Source organism: Arachis duranensis, chromosome 9 (assembly GCF_000817695.3).
Source record: "Arachis duranensis cultivar V14167 chromosome 9, aradu.V14167.gnm2.J7QH, whole genome shotgun sequence".
Taxonomy (NCBI): Eukaryota; Viridiplantae; Streptophyta; class Magnoliopsida; order Fabales; family Fabaceae; genus Arachis; species Arachis duranensis.
Window position 1 is genome coordinate 89,907,334 of NC_029780.3, and position 6,080 is coordinate 89,913,413.

The following is a 6,080-nucleotide window of genomic DNA, read 5'->3' on the forward strand; positions in this document are numbered from 1 at the left end:
TTCTTGATGGCAGCATCTTGATTCTGCATGTTGGATCGCACTTCTTCTCGAAAAGCTTTACTATCTTGAATTTCTTTACATATGCTTCCAAGTAGGGTCTCAATTTTTGAAAGTCTATCCTCGGTTAGTGATGGTGGGTTAGGATTAGGTGGTTGTTGATAGGACCTCTGTGAGGGATGTTGGTGAGTTGCATTGTTGTTGGGGTTATGGTTGTGGCATCTCTAGTCTTGGCCTTGGTCTTGTTGATTTCCCCACCCAAAGTTGGGGTGATTTCTCCATCTAGAGTTATATGTTTTAGAGTATGGATCATGGATTTGTCTAGGTGAGTTTCCAACATAGTTGATTTGTTCCTAGTCACCTTCTTCTCCTATATTCACTCCTTCTTGAGCTGGTGATGAAGTGATGACTGCTGCAACTTGGTTTTCCTCCACCTTCTTGGTAAGATCTGCTAGCTACTTGGTGATCATCTTATTTTGAGCTAGCAATGCATCCATGTGGTTCAGCTCTATTACTCCTCGAGTATTGCTTCTTTCAGAGGCATAGAAGTAGTCATTCTCTGCTACTATTTCAATGACATCTATGGCTTCTTCAATGGTTTTCTTCTTGTTTAGAGAGCCCCCTGATGAATGGTCTACAGTCTTCTTTGACTCATAAGAAAGACCTTAATAGAAAATGTGAAGTTAAACTCATTCATTGAACATATCTGGTGGGCATTTTCTTGTTAAGTCCTTGAACCTCTCCCATGCCTCATAGAGAGTCTCACCATCTTGTTGCCTGAAGGTTTGCACCTCATCTCTCAGCCTATTAATTTTTTGAGGAGGGTAGAATCTTGCCAAAAACTTGTTCACCACATCTTTCCAATTTATCAAGCTCTCCTTTGGAAAGGATTCAAGCCACTTGGATGCTTTGTCCCTGAGTGAAAAAGGGAACAAAAGCAGCCTATAGACATCCGGGTGGACTCTATTAGACTTCACAGTGTCACAAATTTTTAGGAAGGTGGTTAGATGTAGATTGGGGTCTTCTTGAGCACTTCCTCCAAATGAGCAATTGTTCTGAACATGGGTAATTAGCTGAGGTTTTAATTCAAAGTTGTTGGCATGTATGGTGGGCTTTTGGATGCTATTTCCACAGTTTCCTGGATTTGGATTGATGTAGGAGCCTAGAACTCTCTTTTCTTGCCCAGCATGGTTTGCAGGGCCTTCTCTAGCATGGTTGTGAGCTTCTCCTTCATGATTGTTTTCCAAGTTCTCCTCCATGTTGGTTTCAAAATACTCTTCCTCTTCCTCAGCACCAACAACTCATTTCCCTCTTGCTTCCCTCCTTAGTCTCCGGAGGGTTCTTTCAGGTTCTGAATCAAAGGAAGTTGAAGCTCTCCCTCTTCTCCATGTCATACAACTAACAAAACACCCAGCAAGAGATAAAATGAAGAGGTTATTCTTGTTAGAGTAATTGTTAGTGTGAGTGGTGTAAATTATCAAACAGTTAGTGGGTTAGTGAGCAGAACTGTAAATAATAATAAAGAAAGAAAGAAAACAGAGGGGGTATAGGGGGTGAGGAAGAAACGAAACAAACTGAAGGTAAACAACTGAATAAATTAAACAAACAAAAGAAAAATGCTCAATCTAGTGAACTTCCAACTTAATCATTGTTGATACAAAATCAATCCCCGGCAACGGCGCCATAAACTTGATGCATGAAAACTTGTCTCCCAACAAATTTCCCTTCGGCAAGTATACCGAATTACTATCAAGTAAAAACTCACAATAGAGTGAGGTTGAATCCCATAGGGATTGATTGGTAAAGCAACTTTAGTTGGAAGAATATACTAGTTGAGCTAAATTCATTTTCATCTCTTCCTCAATCAAAGCATCTATTAATCTCATTGGCAATCTTAAGTGATCGGGTTGCAATTCCTTGGCAACCCAATCTCTCTAAGCTTGAACAATTGCCCAATTCCTTGATTTAATTGCTCATGGGAAGAGATGAAGTGTGGTCACTGATTATACCACATGTATTTCCAAATCAAAGTGTTGGGAGGATTACATGTCACTATACCCGCCCAGACCCCAATTTGGTCCAACATGAGAAAGAAATTCTAGCATGATCTCCTCATCCCTTTTCCAAGGCTTAGAGGAGATCCAATTATGGAGAGTTTCTTTTCCAAGACAACTAACCAATTGAATTAAGATCGAAAGCTTTCTAGTAAATCAAAAGAGAAGAAAGAAGAAGAGAATGAAAACTATAATTGATCCATCAAATTACAACAGAGCTCCCTAACCCAATGAAAGGGGTTTAGTTGTTCATAGCTCTAGAAATGGAAAATGGCAGAAAAGAATCCATCCATAGCTAAAAGTGAAGAAAAGTAAATATACAGAGGGTAGTTCTCCAAAGTGCCAAGCTTCTCTATAGTTCAAAACTACTCTTATATATACTACTTCTCTTGATCTTCTAGTGAGTTCTTCAAGTATTGGATGTGGGCCTTAGATCTTGAGTTGAAGCAGTTACAATCTTTAGTGGGCTCAGCTTGCAAAAAAGTATGAATTAGGCATGGGCGTTAGTGAAGTTAACGTTAAGTGACATTGTGGGTTCGAGAACGTTAGTGGCAATCACCTTTTTCACTAACGTTCCAACCCCATATAACCCACGTTAACTCCAATGTTAGTGGCACTAACGTGACCACTAACGTTGCCTTATAAACCTTCGCAAGCACTATTGGGACTCACCTTTCCCAATAATGTTGCCTTGTGCCCTTTGTCCCTACGTTAGAGTTCACGTTAATGTAACTAACGTGGCTTTTAACGTGGGTATGCCTCATCTTCGAGAGCGTTAGTGGCACTCACCTTTGTCACTAATGCTCCAAGTGTCCCTACTCTCGACGTTAGAGCTCACGTTAACTAAGTTAACATGGCCACTAACGTGGTAGTGAATGCCATCTCCAACGTTAGTGACAAAGGTGAGTGTCACTAACGTTGGCTCATCAATCTTAGCTCCACTTTAACTTTCACATTAGTGGTCTTAACGTGACCACTAACGTAGGCAATGCTAGTTTGATCCAACGTTAGTGACAAAGGTGAGTGTCACTAACATTGGCATTGTTCCTCTCTTCCACGTTAGAGTTCACATTAACTAAGGTAACGTGACTCTTAACGTGATTCATTGCCACATTTTGGAGCATTAGTGGTGTTCACGTTTACCACTAACATTGGAACTTTCTTTGTCTCCACGTTAACTACCACGTTAATCTAGTTAACATGGCAATTAATGTGGGCTTATGATGGCTTCACAGGCGTTATTGGTGATCACTTTTCTCATTAACGTTGCAAGCTCTTTCCCATTCCACGTTAGTGGTCACATTAACTAGGTTAACGTGGCTACTAACGTGGTTCTTCTTTGATTCCTTTGTCCTGAAATCAAGCATATAAAGTTCATCAAAGCTCTAGTCAAAGTTATGAGATTATGCATCATCAATTTGTCATTCAATTCTTGCAAGATCCTCATGAAATCATGTGAAATACACAATAGTTTCTTGAATCAAGGTGTGAGTGTATTTTCATCCAAAACTTGCCTTATTCTCTAAGAAAATGCATGAAACTACCTTAAAACAGTAAAGAAAAGGTCAGTGAAACTGGCCTAGATGCCCTGGCATCACAACACCAAACTTAAAGCTTGCTTGTCCCTAAGCAAGTACTGGAACATAGGAATAATGAATGAAAAAACAAGATGAACAATATAAAAGTAAAATTCCTGGTTTATAGGGTTCCATGCATAGCAACTTAGGTTTATTCCTTTACCAGGTTTCAGGCCTTTATCATGCCCTTGAACACTTGCTTACTTACATCCCTTGAAACTTCATAGTTGTTGATCCTTCCTTCTTTTGTTTTCTCAAGATTTATTGCATTCTTCTTTTAGCTAAGTGCTCTGTAAAGGGGCAACTCTTTATGATAAGCTTTCAGTCAACACTCCCGAACCAGTTGGTTCAAGGTGCTAGGTGTTAAGACACCCCTAAGGACTTACTCCCTCAAGTCTCTTTCTCTGATACATACACACCACAGGCACATGATTTGTTATTTTTCTTTCTTGAGACCTTGGTGTCCAGCACTTCTTTGGGTTACTAAGTGTTTTGTAGCAAGGGTCACTCTTGATAGTGGACTTTCAGCTGATAATCCCGGATTAGTTAATCCAAGTTACCAAGTGATGAGGCACCCCTAAGAGCTTATTCATCCAAGCATATCCCTTGCACATGAACACCACAGACACATGCCTCAATCTTAAAACCCTTGGTGCCTAGCATTGTTTCTTATTGTGTTTCTTTCCTTTTCACTTTTATTGCTCTTTCTCTTTTTTTATTGGGATCTTATTATTTAGTTAGTCTCATAGGATGTGTTTCAAGCATAGGATTCAGGATAGATAGTTGCCTTCTTTCCTTGTTGGTGAACCAACTTAGCTAACTAATCACCCTACCACAAACATTCAGAACTTACTTCACAAAATAACTCCACTCTTGTTCTTATCATAAAATTTTCTTTTTGATTAACTTAAAGGACGGGCATACAATTAAGAATGATGAAGATGAAAACTAGGGACCTAGACTATCACACTTGGATGTGAATAAAGAGGAACAAGCAAAATTTGAAGATTTCTTTCAATCAATTTTCAATTAAAGTTCTGCATTTCGAGACAGTTCAATACAACCTCATGATGTCTTCCTTGGTATTCTCATCCTAGCATTTGCATCCTTGTCTGTTTCCTTGGATGATAAGGTATGATCATTCCCTGAGATTAATTGAATTCCTGTAACATTATTGGAAGTTGCTTGATAAGCTCAAATCTTCTTTAGGCGTCCTCTTCATGTGCAATGAACCACCTGTAGAGTTGTCTAAACACATTTTGGCCATTTCAAAGAGGCCATCATAAAAAATTTCCATCTTGGTCCATTCAGAAAATATGTTAGGAGGGTATTTCTTGATCATTAGCTTGTACCTCTCCTAGGCTTTATAGAGGCAGTTGCCATCTCTCTGCCTGAAGGTTTGAACATCCACCCTTAGCTTAGTCAGCTTCTGTGGTGGAAAGAATTTGGTCAGAAATCTATGGGCCACCTTGTCCCAAGTGTCCAGGCTCTCATTGGACTAAGAATCAAGCCACTTCTTTCCTTTATCCCTCATAGCAAATGGAAAGAGTATGAACTTGTAAACCTCAGGATTCACTCCATTTGTCTTCACAGTGTCACAGATCTGCAGAAAGTTAATAAATATATTTGGATCTTCCTGTAGAAGTCCATGATACTGACAGTTTTTCTACACTAGAGTGATTAGCTGCAACTTAAGCTCAAAGTTATTTGCTCCAATGGCAGGTACAGCTATACTATGCCCATAGAAATCAGGGTGGGAGCAGTATATGAGCTTAGCATTCTCCTTTCTTGCTCATTAGCATTCGGTTTCCCACTATTAGCAGCCATAGCTTCCTTCTCAAACGTTTTCCTGAGGTTCTCTTCGGCTTTGTATGCTTTAGCCTATTGCAAACGCTGCCTCAAGGTCCTCTCCTATTCAGGATCAAAATCTAAAAGAGGTTTCTTGTTCCTGTTCCTACTCATAAACAAACAGAAAACAAAAGAAAGTGAAAATCTCTACGCCATAGTGCAGAGAATTCCCAGTGAGATAACCTGTGTAAAAGAAATAAAATAAAGCAACTAAATAAATAAAGCAGTAAAATTCGAAAATTAGAAGCAAAATTGGAACGAAAATTTCGAAATTTATAAAAAAATAAAGAGGAAAAATTAATATAAAAATAATCGGGGGACACCAAACTTAATTTTAGAAATTAATGAATACTAAATACTACAATTTTCAAAAATTAGGAGAAAAATTAATTAAAACTAAAGCAGAAACAGCTATTGAGAAAAAAATGAAAATTCAAAGAAAGAAAAAGCACAAAAGTTTTTTTGTTTTAAAAAGAAACTAAAATTGAAACTAAATAATAAAATAAAAGAAATAAAACAGGGGAGGAGAGGAACAAAACTGAGTAATAAATAGAAAAAAATAAAATTAGAATTTATTAACAAAAGAAAATTAATTGAAAAAGAA

General features: G+C 38.2%; 1 non-coding gene across 1 annotated transcript; it reads left to right on the forward strand.

Moving 5' to 3' along the window:
• The first annotated feature begins 696 nt into the window (after positions 1 to 696).
• On the forward strand, positions 697 to 803 carry LOC127741702 (small nucleolar RNA R71). Its single transcript, XR_008002907.1, has one exon. It is a non-coding gene; the product is annotated as a small nucleolar RNA R71 (small nucleolar RNA).
• Positions 804 to 6,080: the final 5,277 nt, after the last annotated feature.